Genomic DNA, 17,779 nt, shown 5'->3' on the forward strand with positions numbered 1-17,779 from the left:
CCTTGAGAATGCATTGCTGTAACTCGTCGTACTCAGCTTGAGTTAGCCCACCTTTTTCACAAATTCCTACACATTTTTCCAGTTGTTCAATGAGGGTTGTACGAATAGAGAGCCGTTTCACAGGGGAGACATGACTTGCATTTGAAGATGTATCACTACCACTCTTTCCACCATCTACTTTCTTGTAGCCCCTGAAAAAAGGATAATCTAGTGGTTCATCTAGGGAACTGTGCTTTTTCATCTGAATCAAATTAGCCCAAGTGTGTAGCTTTTCTTCGGAATATTTCTCACCATGCCTTTTCCTCAACTCATCCGCCATTTTCTCTTGATGTGCACTATAACCCTTGGAAGCCTTTGCTTCTTCACCAGTATCTGCAGATGATTCTGCAGAACATTTCCGGGTTCCCATCTTACCATAGCACCACAAAACAATTTCTTTTCTTCCTTTGTGTTCCTGGTACATTTCTTTCAAACATACATTTGAACATAACCACCTTTGTTTTCCTTTAAACCCATGGCCCGGTTGAATAAACCCCAGTTCAATTTCACCTTCTGGAAGTTTATCTGAAAATTGTTTGCATATATCTGTCTTCAGCGTTTGAACAGCACTATAAACATCCCTCTCTTGTAGCTTTTGAACTGTATACTCTGATTTCCTAGACGCATTCATTGTCTTTATTAGGGTCCGCAATCCGAAAAATCAACTTCTACAAATCAATCCCCCTACCATTGTGGGATGTTCATTGTAGTATCCCATTGCTTGATCCACCATGAAACCGGAGGCACGATTGTTGTCTTCACAGAAATATCATTTTCAGTATCTCACAAGATGCAAGATTTATTTTTAAAATTTCGTGCTCCACACAAAGAACCGGATGAAACTTGCTACTTAGCCAAATCGTATCCAAAGTTGTTGTAGTTGAAAACTACGCACAGAAATAAGTAAATGGTTTGCTGGGTGCCCGGTGTCACAGTGATATATGTTTCCCCGGGGAACGTGTTTCCCGCACACATATCCCTAGGGATCCGTGTTTCCCCACACACATATCACTAACTCGCTAGCGACCTACAAGTCACAGTGATATGTGTTTCCCCGGGTAATATGTTTCCCCTTTATAAAGTCATGTGCAACGTACGTAGTGTTATAGCATATATAGCTAGGCGCGCATGCACTTTTAATAATCATAGCTATAGCCATACCTATACAACTAATACTATAATTATACATGTTGATGGAGGAAATCAAGCCATTCACTGGCATTCAACTATAACTGCTAAACTGTGCTGTGATTTGGCTATGTAGCTATAGCATCAGTTTAATAAAACAGTAGCTACAAGTATATACATGTATATACAATAAAATACTATCTCTAGCTATATAGAGTAAATCATGTGATTGCAGCTATGTATAACTAATCAATGTAACTACAGCTTTGGCATGCAGTCAGTCATTATCTACCCCCTTGCCGGTTCTATCTGGGGTTCCCCAAGGGAGTATTTTGGGACCCCTACTCTTCATTATTTACATGAATGATTTACCATCTTGTGTTACCATCAGTAAAACTTTACTATTCATTGACGACACCAAGATTTATAATACTGTTTGTAGTCCTGAAGATATTTCACTGTTTCAAAATGATTTAGACTCAGCAACTTTGTGGAGTACGAGATATAATATGTCCTTTAATCCAAAAAAGAGTGTCCACTTATATTAATGCAAAAGTCATCACTAATTACAAAAATAGCTGACACACAGGTTTAACAAATAGTTCACATAAAAATCTCGGAATTATAATATCATCAGACCTAACTTGGGATCAACACTACAAAAACATAATCCCTAAGACCTAGCTACAGAATGCTAGGACTGCTCCATCGCAGCTTTAGCAAACATCAAACAGTGACAGCCAAGAGAACTTTGTATATTTCCTTAGTGAGATCGCAAGTTATATACGGTTCAGTGATTTGGAAACCTAACCATATCAAGCAGGGGCGGATCCAGGGGGGAGGGGGGCTTTGGGGGCTGAAGCCCCCCTTCATATTAAGGCTTTACTTGATCAATATGCTGAGAATTATAATGAAATTTATTTATTTATTTTTTATTTATTTATTAATGCTTTATACAGCACAAGTGCTGAAGGTCTGTAGGACACCTGGTCCTACAGCCTGCTCAAAGACTTTAGCTACTTAAGGAGTGTTTGAAAAGTTGGAGAAAGGAGAAAAAATCCATGACTGGACCTAGGTAGCCTCGAACCTGCAGCCATCCGGTTTACACTCGAACTCTTACAGGAGTCTACCAGGTGGTCAGGATGTCTTCTCCTTGTTATTTTCATGTAATTATATCCATAGGAATAGGAATTCTAGAGAGTAACTCATTATCTCTAAGTACCCCAAATAGAACCAAATGGACACTAGTTTATTTATTAATGCTTTACAGCACAAGTGCTGAAGGTCTGTAGGACACCTGGCCCTACAGCCTGCTCAAAGACTTTGTTTTGTCTTAGCATAATTATATGATCACTAATAATACAAATACTCATAAAACCACCTTATAAACATCTTTCCAAGGTATTATCAGTGGATTTATGCTAAAGTTTATGCAACAAGCAATGGCATATCCAGGATGGGGCATTTGGGGCAAATGCCCCCCCCCCCCCCTTCAAGAAATTGCATACAAGATCAAGATACTCTAATAGAGCAGTCAATTACTCTAATAAAGCAGACACAATGTTTATGAGGCAGTGCAACTTACTTATGAAGCTATAAATAGGATTTCATTTTACATAACATACGTGATATAATATATTTGGTAAAGGATAACTATAGCTATTATTGTTGTGACCTTTTTTTTTTTTTCTTTTTGCTCTTCAACTTTTTCAGCAAGGTGCCCCCCTCTTTCCAGACTCTGGATCCGCCCCTGACAAGGACCTGGATCAGCATTGGAGGTGTACAAGATCGAGATACTCTAATAGAGCAGTCAGCTAACTACTCTAATAGAACATTCACTGGAAACATGTAGTTGATTCTGTTATGAAATTTTTCCAAATCTACCTACACCTATACATACAATGAAGTGTATTGGTCTGTTTAAAGGGCTTCATTCATCCACTTGTGTAGTTAATATGTATGACAATACTTAATTCAGGTACACAATTTCCATTGAAAATGCTCTCAGATTCTATCTTGTATTGTTCAAATTTCAAAATTTTCCACTTTCAACATTATTATTCTAACATGCACCTATTCAGTGTTGTGCAATTGTGAGAGGGGTGCATCATGTACTTGGTTGTCTGTACCTACCCAAACTTTTCCATTAGCAAAATGCTTCAGAGAGCCATACCTATAATCTAAAGGCAGTATATATATAATCTACAGGCAGAAAATATTATGAAATTTATGTGGGAATGTCTCCAAATTGCAGCATTTTAGCATCTATTTTCAAAATTTCCTGGGGGGGACATGCCCCCAGGCCCCTCTAGTTCCAGTATGCTTTTGCTGGGAAGTGTGCTTTGCACACCTCTACCCAAGAGATTAGTACCTTGAGTTAGCCCCCCCTTTATAAATCCTAGATCCGCCCCTGTCAAGGACATCACACTTATTGAGCAGGTTCAGAGAAGAGCAACAAAGTTTATTTTAAATGACTGTAGTTCTGATTATTAGTATAGCTAGCTAGTATAATTATTGTATTAGCTTATATAGTAGCTATATAGCTAGTTAGCTAACTATAGCTATATACATGCAATATGCATGGGTGTCTATTAGCTAGATATAGCAATATATCTACTGAATGGTTGGATCGCGTACTGTTTGCAACTAGCCATAGGACCTTGGAGTTACTGCACGATGGCTATATCTTAGTGGGAAACACGGATCCCTGGTGATATATATGCGGGGAAACACGAATCCCTAGGGATATGTGTGTGCGGTGAAATATTTAAAAAATCGCTACGGGAAACACATATCACTGACAGCTTTTGGTGGGAAGCACGGATCCCTAGTGATACGTGTGCGGGGAAACACGGATCCCTAAGGATATGTGTGCGGGAAACACGTTCCCCGGGGAAACATATATCACTGTGACACCGGCACAGGGTTGCTTCCTTTGAAAAAACAGACAAAGAAATACGAAGTTTCGAATTCAAACTGCCCTACCACCCAGGGCAAGAGAAGCCAACTCTTCCTCATAGTGTTTCGATACGGTTGGGTGCATAGTCTGTCTATGCTGTTAGTTTGGAAAAGATCTGAGACTTCTCACCATCTGGGTGACGAGCGTAAAAATTTTTCGCAGCATCAAAGAATTGTGTTGCGAATTCTACCCATTTCCAGCGCTTCTGCAGCCACAACAATCATCAATTATAGACTAAAACTATGGCAAAAGATGTCCCTGAACGTTTGGTAGCAGCGGTTGTCAATTATTATTTCATCCACGGCTTCCACGCCTCGCTCTAAGCTATGCATCAAGGGAGGCAGCAAAATCGTCCAAATTTGACTTCACCTCTAACGCTCCACAGCAGTTTCAAATCTTCACTAGATCACCCTACATCACCATTATGCTGCAAAACATCCCAAAACAAACCGAAAAATGCACAAAATCTTTCATTTTTTATTCGAGCTGGGTGGAGCTCCTGGTGAGCTGCTGGTATACTGCATCATATGAAATCACAGAAACATCAACTACTACTACTACCAAACGTTTTGAACCATCATTTATCATCATTCTAAACAAAATTAAGTGACCAGTGTGGCATCAGAAGTACTGGAAAGCACTTTGGTACCATTGAGAGAATCCCTTGAAATGACGCACGAAAATTTTGACATTCTTCACCCAGATGGTGAGAAGTCTCAGATCTTTTCCAAACTAACAGCATAGACAGACTATACATCCAACCTTAACACATCACTATGAGGAAGAGTTGGCTTTTCTTGTCTTGGCTGGTAGGGCAGTTTGAATTCGAAAATTTGTGTTTCGTTTTCTACTTTTTGAGAGAAAGCAACCCTGTGCAGGGAACCCAGTGAATCATTCGCTTATTACTGTGCGTACTTTTTAACTACATTAACTCTAGATAATATCTAGCTAAGCAGCAAGTTCTATCCTGTTGTTTGTGTGGAGCCCAAATTTTTAAAAATTTTTTCATCTCACGAAATACTAAAATCGATAGTTCTGTGAAGACAACAACTGGTGCCTCCGGTTTCATGGTGGATCTAGCAATGGGATACTACAATGAACATCCCACAATGGTAGGGGGATTGATTTGTGAAAGTTGATTTTTCGGATTGCGGACCCTATATTTATACAGTGTAAATATACTGTTCCGCATCCTTTGTTAATTCAGGGTCATCAGGAATGTTTATCCGTTCCTGAAGAATATCCTACATCGTGACACACATCATACACGGTCCAGTTATTATCAACATGCTTTTTTTCCAAGAACAATCAAAGATTGGAACAGCTTGCCAGTATCTGTAATAGAATCAGAAAACATAGATACATTTACTAATTACTTATTGTCTATCTAATTGTTTGCTGCATATCTTATGTGTATGTGTGATTTCTTTGGGGTGTTGATCGCCCCCTGGGCGCATCGGCAATTGCCGTCTGCCCAGTAACAATAAATAAATAAATAAACACCTGCTGGCACTTTATTTTATTAAACCTACTTCGTCAGGTGGTAGTGGGTAGAAAACATTATAACCATTTACACCGACGATGTTGTTTTTCTCTCCATTACACCACAGACTTAACCGGCTTCCACTACTACTACCAGTTTCGTCAGAATGGTCAGAACAAGGCACGTAAGGATTCGACATGTTAACCGCCAAGTGCGCGCAAAAAAAGTATTTTGGAGGGAATGTTAAATTACGGCATCACGCAAAGCTGTGCTTTTTTTCAAACGGAATTGAAATCCCCGGTATTATAACTCAAGTTACTTTATTTATAAATGTGATGCGTTGCTTAAGTAATATAGTTACTGTAACGAATCTAATATTACGTATTATTATTACTACAAGTAACGAAGTTACTAATCTCGTTAGTAATCCACTAAGTAACTAGTCTGGCGCCCGCCCCTTCGCATAGAGTAGGGGTCTGGTACACTTATTTTATTATTATTATTATTATTATTATTATTGTTTACTGAGCAGTCAGCCCTGCTGGTGTGCTCAGCAATCACATAAACAAATACATTAGGTACAATAATATGATTGGAGTCTAGCTGTAAATAGATCAGTATCTGCAATTTCAATTGTATCAGTTGGTAGTATGTTCCACTCGTTTATTGTTCTTGAGAAATAGCTGTTATTATTATTATTATTTGTTAATTAGCAAAGCCCACTAGGGGCAACACGCTAATGAGCATTACAATCACATATTATATTATATTACTTACAGCGTTCTTAAATGTTTCAAGATCTATTGTGTCGATGTTAGGAATTTAAGATTTAGATTTAAGATTAGGTACTGGGCAGTCAATTTGAAGGGAGTTCCACTGAATAATTGTTCAGGGGAGGAAGGAGTATTTGTACACATACTCCTTCCTCCCTACTTCCTCCCTACTTCTTCATACATACAGTTCCACTGTTTTGGTATGCCGTGGTGGATGAGGTAGGTAAAATATAGTGAAGATGGTGGTATTGTCTTGTTGGTCGTGTTTTTGGTAAGTAATAATGAGGAATTTGGAGTGACTGTTGGTAGTGTATCTTATGCAATATTTGTAACCTAGATAATTTCCGACGAATTTGTAATGTAGGCCATTTCAGCTGATCCAACATTAGAGAAACTGAACTGAATCTGCCATAGTCATTCAACACCCAGCGCACTGCTCTTCGTTGTACTTTCTCTAACTCTGAAATATCTCCAACGTGGTAGGGATCCCAGACAGCAGATGCATACTCTAGTTGTGGTCTCACCATTGTTAGGTAAGCTGATTCTTTAACTTGTTTTGAACAGTTGTTTAGATTGCGTTTTAAGAAATTGAGTGTTCTAGATGCTTTATTGACATCATTTGATATGTGAGGTGACCAAGACAGTGATTTATGAATTAAGACTCCTAGGTACATATGTTGATCAGATATATCTAGTATGTGACTGTGAAGTGTGTAGTCGTAAGTGAGTGGTGATAAGGATCTCGTGCAACGTATAACTGTACATTTACTAATATTGAACTTAAGTTGCCAAGTATCGGCCCATTCTGACAATTTATGTAAATCTTCTTGAAGTCTGTTGATGTCTTCTACACTATTGATAACTCTATAAAGCAAGCAATCATCAGCGAACAGGCGGAGTGGTGAGTTGATGTCTTTAGTTATGTCATTTATATACAATAGGAACATTAGAGGTCCAAGAACTGTGCCTTGTGGTACCCCAGACATTACCGACACTGGACTAGAGGATTCACTATTTAAAACAACACACTGAGTACGTTGGGTAAGCCAAGTTTGGATCCAGTTATAAGTACTGCCATTAATTCCATAGTATCTTAGTTTGGTCATTAAGCGTTGGTGTGGTACTGTATCGAATGCTTTAGAAAAATCCAATAGGATGATATCTATTTGTTTCTGATGGTCTAGAGCAAAGGATATGTCTTCTGTAAGAGTAATTAGTTGAGTTATGCATGAATGATTAGATCTGAACCCATGTTGATTTTCACTTAGTATCACCGAGTTGTTCTGGAGGAATTTAATTTAAATGTAATGACGTAACGAAAATGGTCATAACGGAAGTGCCTCACCCAAAACTGTGGCAGTGATATTGAACTTTCTTTGCCTTTACACAGGCGAAAGTGGATTGGTCTACTTTTATAGAATACACATGTCTCCCTACCTAGGAAATCAGAGCGTAACCCGGGTTTTTCGCGTATCAAACAAGGCGAAAAGCCCTTCCCGAAATAACACTTTCTTCTCGTTGTTCTTTATTATTATTATTATTATTATTTATTCATTCATTCATTATGACAAATTAAATAAAACACATTAAAGCATACACACAATGAAAAACAGTAAATATGACAATTAAGCAAAAAGGAATATATCTGTCACAACTGTCAATAAGATGTCTCATCAATAGCCGCTCCATCTGCCAAACTTAGTGATCTCAATTTCGTTCGTGATCCACGCACACATAATAAGGCTGCTCGAATAATTGCAAATGATAATCATTATTATTGATTAGCAAAACCCATTGGGTAAATCGCTAATGTACAAAAACAAAATTTTAGTGTCTATGCATTTTGCAAACGGTTCTTGAAAGTAAGTAAGTCTATATTGTCAAGATCTTCCATATCTAAATTGTTCCAGTCTGGTATTGATCTTGGTAAGAAAGAGTTACCATATCGATTTGTTCTGGCATACAACTGTAATAGCTTCAAGGGATGGTTTGCCCTGGTACTTGTTGCAGGAGATAACACTGGCAGATACTGATTTGGAACATAAATTAATTTGTTTACAAACTTAAACAACAGCATCAGACGTGCCTGTTTCCTACAATCTTCCAGTGTTGGCCATTTTAATTCCACTAACATTTCAGTTATGCTGTCCCTATGATTCCTTCTCCAAGGTCTATTTAACATGAAACGTGCAGCACAATGTTGTATCATCTCTAACTTGTGAATGAGTGATTGTTGATGTGGATCCCAGATAGAAGAGCAGTATTCAATAGATGACAAGACGATCTGTTTATATGCATGTTCGATTCTTTTAAGTGAGGTGGACAATGGTGGAGAGTTCTTCGCAAAAATCCCAGTAGACGATTTGCTTTATTGCACGCTGAATTTATTTGAGGGGTCCATGACAACTTGCTATCTAAAAGTACTCCGATGTCTCTCAACAACTTCTAAGGGGATTTTGTACATTGTATAGGAGAACTCACTAGCAGAATGTAGTGTAGATATCTGCATGATGCAACATTTTGAAACATTAAATTCCATTTGCCAAATATTAGCCCATGATGATAATGTGTCAAGATCACTTTGGAGTATCTTATGATCTTCGGGTGAGTAGATAGGACGATAAACTAAACAATCATCTGCAAAAAGTCTCAACTGACTGTGGATGTTAGTTACAATATCATTTATATATATATCAGAAACAACACTGGACCGAGCACTGATCCTTGTGGTACACCTGATGTTACACTGCAAGGTGAAGACTGCCTACCATCAATGATTACTATTTGTGTACAATTTGTAAGAAACGATTGTAGCCACTGTAACAATTCACCTCTTATACCATAGAAATTCAACTTGTGAGCTAGCCTAGCATGGGCAACTTTATCAAAAGCTTTTGCAAAGTCTATGATAGCCACATCAACCTGAACTTTGTTATCAACTGCTCTGGCAAAATCATCAACTGCAAGAAATAGCTGGGCTTCACATGATCGCTTTGATCTAAATCCATATTGTACATCAGTTAATATGTTGTTTGACTCGAGGTGTTTCATTATTTGACTAACTAAAATGTGTTCTAATGTTTTACAGACCAAAGATGTAAGAGACACTGGGCGATAGTTTCTGGGATCAGTCTTATCACCCTTCTTGTATATTGGGGTTACATTAGCTTGTTTCCAGGAGTCAGGCACAGTGCCAATTCTTAATGATTGATTGAAGAGATGTGTCAGTAGAGGAGCTATTTCAGAAGCAACTTGTTTCAAAAATGCAGCATGTATGTTGTCAGGACCCGGGGATTTAGTTGTATCGCACTCAGCAAGAAGGTTTCTCACACCATTTAATGTAATGTGAATGTCTGGGATGGATGGATAGGGAGAATTACCCTTATCTGGAATACTAGTGTCCTCGGAGGTAAATACAGATTTAAACTGGTTGTTTAGGATCTCTGCTTTCTCTAGTGGGTCAGTAATTATATTCTCTGCTTGGTCCTTTAAGGTGCCAATTTCGATATTGTCTTGACATTTACTTTTAATATAATGCCAAAAACGTTTCATTTTGTTATTACCAGATTCAGGGTTTGAAATATTAGATAGATACTGTTTGTGCTGCTGACGTGTCATACATTTAGTTTGATGTTGTAGTCTTTTATAGTCATCCCAATCCTCTGTACGTTGGTATTTCTTTGCACGATTATAAGTTCGCTGTTTCTTCTTGATCAGTCGTTTTAGTGCAGCATTCATCCAGGGTAGGTGGAACTTGCTACCAATAGTTTTCTTGGGTACCATCTCTTGTATTAGTTGTGAGCATTGCTCATAAATATATTCCCAATTTTCGTTCACACTTCTCTAGGTGGTAGAGTTAGTTCACAATATCTCTCATAGATGTCTAACATTCTTTCTCGTATAAGGTCCCAGTTTGCTTTATGATATAGGAAGATTTCTCTAAGAGGTTTCTTTACTAATTTAACCTGAGTGGAGATATCCGCTACAACTGCATTATGGTCGCTGATGCCAGGGGTAGTTTGGCAGGATGTCACTAGATCAGGGTGGCTAGCAAAGAATAAGTCTAAATGTTTGTACCCCTTGTAGGTGTGGTAACCAACTGTTCGAAATGAAGATCTTCTGTAATTGAAAGGAGTTTCTTCCTAAAGGATACAGGTACATATGATTCTGTTAATGATTTACATTGCCAATCAATTCCAGAAGCATTAAAGTTACCACCAAGAAATATTCTTGCTGTTGGATGGGCATTTCTGATGTCGTTGATGGTATTTTCTAATTCATCTAGGATAGTTATAGGAGAGTTTGGAGGACAGTAGACTGAACCCACTATGATGCTTTGCTTGTGTTTCATATGGATATGCACCCAAACTTGTTCGACTGATGTAGAAACATGTAACAGAGAAGATGGGATTTCATTTCTAATTAGAATGAATACACCGCCACCATGTCGATTTCTTTCGTTTCGATAAACAGTCTAATGTGGGGGAAAATTTCTGAGGACATAATTTTTTCGTCTAAGTAGGACTCTGTTCCCATTAGGAGGTCTAACTTTTGTACATGGAGTAGGGTTTCAAGCTCAGGACATTTATTTACAACACTACGACAATTTACAATTGCTAGATTCAATGATTGTAGGTTTTGAGAATTTGCTTGGAGACCAGCCCCTTGAGATAGTCAATTTTGGGATTTCTTCTGCATTTGATTTGTGGCAGGCACCATTGGTTGGACATTTGAAGGAGCAGTACTGCTAGGATTTGTTTGAGTTCTTGCATTCCTGTAGACAATGGCATTGTTTCGGATTATCAGATTTGTTTCTCCTTTTGCTTTTCTTTGCTTAAGTTCTTCTACCAGCTTCTTGTACTTTAAAAGCTCGAATTTTGTTCTGTCCGGTGAGAAATACACTGCCTTATATGCGTCATGTTGACGCAGCCTTGCTGAGTTTGAAAGAAGAAATGATTTGTCTACTTCGTGTTTGAGTGTGACTAATACAGGTCTATTATTACTTTCATTCTTTTTACCCAGTCTCAGTACTTTTACTACTGCAAATTCCTCAGAAATTACAGTCTTACACAGTTCAGTAAAGAGCTTTATATCAGCTTCACGGTCAGATTTCTCAGATAAGTTGTAAATGATTACATTGTTCTTGCGTCGGTCTCGGTCAGCCAATTCATCTGCGATGCTTGATGCAGTGGTGCTCAATACTGTGCCAGCGCTGGCTGGGGAGTTTTGAAGTGACTGAGTCACTGTGCCTATTTCCATGTTTATACCAGACTGATTTGACAACAAGTGTTGGATTTTTGAACTCAAGTTTTCAATCTTTTCTTCTATTTGAGTCTTGAGGCCTGATAGAGATTCTTCTACAGATGCAGACTGTGTGGTCTGCTGCTCCAAATTGGTATAATGATGATGGGTTAGCTGTTTAATACGACTGTTGCAATGGTTTGCTTCGCAATAATAAGAAATGTTATTAACAATTTCACAAACTTGATTAACTTTTCATATATATCTTCAGGGAGACCCTCACATTTCACGTGGGCCCAAACACCACAAAGATCGCACTGTACTGCCTTATTTTCAACAGTACAGGGCTGCTTACAATGTGGACAGTTCTCACCAGGAAGACTGTGAATCATAGCATCTCTAGCTTCTGGAGATATTCCAGCGGCTGCTCTTGTCCGCTTGATAGCCGGGGTAGACATCGCGCGTGGACAGTTTCCGCCTCAGATACTAACGAAAGTGTACAGAAAACAAACAGTGGTACTTAAACGCTATGAACCTTTAGCGGTACCGTTCAGGAAACAATGATTACCACGGTACAACAGTCGTTGAACTTGTGGTTGGTGTTGGGTGGTGATTTAGTCGTCTTGGCTTCTCACTTGGGTTGGCTCTTCTGTCCCGGAAGGGACGTTCACAGTAACAAATCTTCTTAGGTGCTAAGTAAGGGCGGAAGACGTCTTCATTGAAGAAGTAGAGGTAGTTGAAGGGTAGCAGAGCAGTAGAGCAACCTTACTGTAGCTTGCTGCGATTTTACAGCTTCGCTCTGGCGAACAGCATTTAAAACTCAATTTACAGCTTTCTGTAAATTGAGTTTGGGATCCATTTGTAGCTTCACTAGTGTCTCTGATTCCCACAACAATACGATTGTAGGAAACACGAGGTCAACTCTCTTTATCACGTGATCACATAAACGTACACACATTAATAGAATTACTTAATGTTACAAGTATGTATGCATGTAAAGTAAGTGTTACAGTTTACTGTTCCTACACCTCCCCCCAAGCATTGGTGGCACAGGCGAGCACCAATGCTGATATCAATCAGGCCAGCTGGGGTCTTCAATAAGCCTTGCAGGTGGTCTGTGGGGACGCACAGAGCGTCGTATCTCAGCTGGAGGTTGTGATGGTGGTCTTGGAGATGTTGGTGGGGAGGAATGTGGAGCATTTGTTCTTCTATCATGTGACAGGGAGGGTGGTTGAAGTGAAGCTGGTGTACGGCGTCTGAGGAAGCGGCGATTACGGACAAGGATTCTTCCACTTTGCGTCTTGACAAAGTACCTGCGATTAGGTCCAACACTGACAACTATTCCATATATGTCCCACAGCTTTGTTTGTTGGTTTTGTAAAGCTACCTTAGAACCAACTTGAATGTCAGGAAGGGAATGAGCATGGGTGTTGTAAAATTCCTTAGATTGGGCTAGCGTCTCAGTGGCTTGTTGTTCAGCTTCTTGAGTGCTCTTCTGCCACTCTGGTGCAAACGATCGGCGGTGTGCTGGTATACTGTCCTGTATGGGATGTCCAAACAATTTCTGGGCTGGAGAGGTTCCATCTTTACGTGAAGGTGTATTACGGTATTGGAGAAGGGCACGACACAATCGGTCTTCATTGAGGTGACGATGATCCCATGAGGCTGCCAGAATCTTCTTCATTGATTTTACTGTGGCTTCTATCTTGCCGTTACTCTGTGGGTACCGTGGTGACGAGGTGTTGTGTGTGAAACCCCAGTGCGTTGCAAAGTTTCTGAATGCATGGGCTGTAAATTGTGGACCCCCATCGGACCATAGAATGTCAGGTACTGATGTGCGACAAAATGTTTGCCTTAATGCTGTGATAAGGTAGTGTGTAGTAGAGTTATGACCCATTGGAATAATCTCTGGCCAATCCGTGTGACAGTCTACAAGGATCAAGAATTGACGCCCACCATAGCTACAATAATCAACTGCAATTTCCTGAAAAGGACGAAGTGGCTTTGGTTTCTGCATCAGTGGCTCTTTGGGATGAGAGGGTAGGTGATCTTGGCACAACTGGCAAGATAAAATAATGTTATCGATATCATTATCGATTCCTGGCCAGTAGACAGTTAACCGTGCACGCTGTTTAGTACGAACTGCCCCCTGGTGTGATTCATGAAGGTCAGATAGTACTTGCTGTCTCATAGTGGTGGGGATTAACAAACGGCACCCGTGGACAATAAAGCCACCATCTATGCTAAGATGTTCTCGTACATTCCAGAATCGTCTGCAGGACTCTGGAAGCTGTTGTCGGTGATCTGGAAATCCTTTGAGAATCATCTCTCTCAGCTGTTGATATTCTGGGTCATTGGCTGCATTGTCTTGTAGTTCTTGTAAGCGTGTGGTGGTGAGAGGCTCTGAGCTTGACAGAGCTCTAATCTCGGCTGTTGATAATTCAGGGTTGTGTTGGCTATCATACTCTGCTAATGAGTCTTCAACAAGAGGGTTGCTAACAGGGTTGCGGGACAACGCATCAGGAGCACAGTGACTGCTACCTTTAGTCCATTGTGTGGTAAAGTGGTATCCCATCAAGCGAGACTTAAGGCGTTGCAACCTAGGGTTCTCTACCTCATCCAGGCGACGTGTATTAAGGATTGGGATCAGTGGGTTATGATCTGTTGTTATAAGAAAATGCTGTAGGCCTGCTAAGAATACTCTACACTTGGTGACTGCCCAACAGACAGCAAGCATTTCCAACTCAATCACTGCGTATCGTGTTTCTGCGTCAGATAAGAATCGAGATCCTGCTTGGACCAGGTTCCATTCATCTCCAGTCTTCTGTTGTAGAATAAATCCAAGGCCTTGTCTACTGGCATCCGTACTTAACCTTGTCGGTTTGGTCATGTCAAAGAAAGACAGCAGTGGTGAGGTAGTCAGGGATGTCTTGATGTTTGTGAAGGCTTCCTGATGATGACTAGACCATAAGAATTCATTTTTTGTACTGAGCAGTGGTCTGAGAGGTGTCAACAGTGATGCCAGAGTGTGGGTGCTCGTTGACAGTTGGTTGACTAGACCCATGAAGGAGCGCAAGTCGGACCTGGTTGTAGGTGTAGGGTACTTGGTAATTGCTTCTGTGATAGATGGGTCTACTTTGTATCCATGTGATGATAGCTGAAAGCCTGCAAAGGTGACTTGAGCTTTAAAGAACTGGCACTTCTCCATGTTCAGTGCAATGTTGTTCTCCACACACCGCTGCAAGAATTGCTCCACGTGCTTAACATGGTCTGTGACATTGTTATCATAGATTACAAAATCATCAACAATGCGTCTGAACCCTGACAACCCACTGAAGGCTTCAGTCATTCTCCGGTTGTAATGCTCAGAAATTGAGGAGATGCCATAGGGGGCTCGTAGGTATTTATATCTACCGAATGGTGTTATGAATGTGGTCAGTTCTTGGCTGTCTGCATTTAATGGGCATTGATGGTAGCCCTTAAGTGCGTCAAGAACAGTGAATACCATTGCGTCACTGGTGGCAATGTCAGCCACAGCTTGGGCAGGGGTGAGAGATTGGTATCTTTCTCGGATGACGAAGCGGTTGAGATGTGATAGGTCCACACACATGCGAATGTTCTGCGAATGCTTCTTCGGTGTGACCACAATCGGTGCACACCATGTTGTGGCCTCAGTGATTGGAACGATTACGTTCTGTGACTCCAGGAGGTCTAGCTCAGCTTTTAATTTGTCGCGATAAGCAAACGGTATTGTGCGAGGTGTGTGTACACAAAAGGGTTTGGCATTTGCTGCTAGACAGATATGGAACTCTTCGCCCTGCATGGTTCTGATCTGGCCATCAAACACTGTGGGGTATTTATTGATCATTGCACCAACTTCTGCTATACTGGGTGTTGCGTTGACAGTCTTGATGTCATTACTAGGTGTCATGGAGGGTGCAAAGATTGGTGTTGGTTGGGGGTACTGTGAGGGTAATATGCTGAGGCTTCTAGCTGCCTTCCAGGACATGATGACCCCTGATACTTGTGAATAAATGTGCATGTCTTCCTTGTGCTGCCTTCCCTGTAGGTGAAATGTTATAGGTATTTTGCCCATTGGCTGCATGCTATGGCCATCTGCTGTATGGGGGGTGATCTCTGACGGTAATAGGTTAAGGGGGTGTTCCTTAAGCAACTGTAGAAGCTGTGGTCCGGCTGCTGAAATGTCAGCACCTGAGTCTGGTAGGGCTAGTGTATCACATGAACCATTGGCAGAGCAGATACAAACTTCAATGGTGGGTGCTGGTTCAGTGGCGGCGATCTGTGTGATGGTGTCTAGCCTATGCTGCTGATGGTCCTCAGTCCATGTTGTCTGTACAGATTTAGCAGAGACTGGTGGTGGGGGTCGGGGTAGTGTGGCTTTCTTAGCCCGACATACTCTGGAAAAGTGTCCCACCTTGTTGCAGTGATGACAGATTTGTTCATATGCTGGGCAGCGTACTCGACCCCCAATGTGTGGCTTTGACCCACACCCTGGGCAGATCACAGGCTGCTGGCTGGGCTGAGTAGTTGGTGGCTGTCGCCGTTGTTTAAGTGCCAAGACAGCTCCAGGGTTTGCACTGTTCATTTCACTCCGCTGTTTCTTAGCAGCCTCCTGTGCTCTACACATGGTTATGGCAGTATCCAATGTCAAGTTTGGTTGCTTCAGTAGGTTCTCAGTGACATCACCATCGAGAGAGCCTTCAATTATCTGGTCCCGTATGCTTTTTTGCGTACATTGCTCTGAGCAGAAGCCACATGTCTTTGCTAGCTCGCGTAAGGAGACCAAGAAATCATCAAAGCTCTCACCAGGTTGCTGTGTGCGAAAGCGTAGATTACGTCGCTCTACAGATTCGTTGATATGACCATCGATATGGCGCTTTATTGCTGTGATGATGGCGGATGGGTCTTGCCGTTGCTCCGTAGTGAGACCAAGATTATTAACAATGGCGAGGGTTTCTCGTGACAAACACAAAGTTAATACTTGTACCTTAGTTGCTGCGGACTCCTCTGCCAGCCCTGAGAGGGTACAGTACGATGCCCATTGATCCTTCCACGCCTCAAAATCGGACCCTCTGTCTACTTGTATGTCGAGCTTGGGCAAGTCAGTTTGCCGGAACACGTATGGCATCTTCTCCGGGTAGTTTTGTATCTCTCTACAAGGGAGCACGCGACAGAAACGACTACGACTTGGTTAAAATCACCTTTACAGGTGCCTCGACCGGCACAGGGATATAGTCTGGTGGTTCCTTTACAGTTGCCGAATAGCGGTAAGTCGCAACTGCTCAGTTTCGAACTGCTCGCAGCGCCATGTAGGAAACACGAGGTCAACTCTCTTTATCACGTGATCACATAAACGTACACACATTAATAGAATTACTTAATGTTAAAAGTATGTATGCATGTAAAGTAAGTGTTACAGTTTACTGTTCCTACAACGATCACGAATTAGTTCGTCGTGTAGTGTACCAAACCCACAGTGTTCTGCTAGTCCATACAAAGAAGTAATAAAAGAGTCTGCTGATTCTCCTTCTTTTTGTATGCGAGAGTTAAATTTAGCTCTCACAAATAACATTTCGGCGAGCAATAAAATGATCTTGGAAACGGGTAATAACAGTGTCATACTTTTTCTGATCCTCAGTCGACAAGTTGAAGGATTGAAAAATGTCATCTGCTTTGGAGCCCATTGTATAGATCAATGTATTGATTTGACTTTCTTCTGACTTCTCCGCGAGTCCTGAAGGCCTATTTTATTCCACGGACTGGACTGGACTCGTGGACTGAGCTGGAAACAGCTTTTAAACAATAATCCAGGCATTATCCATCTCTTGCAACACTAGAGACACCACTATCGAGCTATAACTGCTGGTACTGCTCTTCCTTACAAGTCGGATGACACTAGCGCATGAACTAATCAATTAGAATACACTTACGATACATGTGTACTCGCAGTGATGAAGCGTGACAGAGGCTATTGTTGTAGCGTACATGTTTTCAGGGGCGGATCTAGGATTTATAAAGGGTGGGGGGGCTAACTCAAGGTACTAATCTCTTGGGTAGAGTTGTGTGAACTAGGTGGGTCTGCGGGCATGCCCCCCCCCAGGAAAATTTTGAAAATAGATGCTAAAATACTGCAAT

The 17,779-nt window shown here is 40.9% G+C and overlaps 1 protein-coding gene and 1 long non-coding RNA gene across 2 annotated transcripts in view; one reads left to right on the forward strand and one right to left on the reverse strand.

Annotated features, from left to right (window-relative positions):
- Window positions 1-17,779, reverse strand: part of LOC136261137 (uncharacterized) — a 258,251-nt gene that overhangs the window by 78,762 nt on the left and 161,710 nt on the right. The window lies entirely within an intron of this gene.
- On the forward strand, window positions 6,981-7,629 carry LOC136249572 (uncharacterized). The gene is made up of 3 exons (XR_010698269.1): window positions 6,981-7,283; window positions 7,333-7,423; window positions 7,480-7,629. It is a non-coding gene; the product is annotated as an uncharacterized lncRNA (long non-coding RNA).

This window comes from Dysidea avara, chromosome 1 (assembly GCF_963678975.1).
Source record: "Dysidea avara chromosome 1, odDysAvar1.4, whole genome shotgun sequence".
Taxonomy (NCBI): domain Eukaryota; kingdom Metazoa; phylum Porifera; class Demospongiae; order Dictyoceratida; family Dysideidae; genus Dysidea; species Dysidea avara.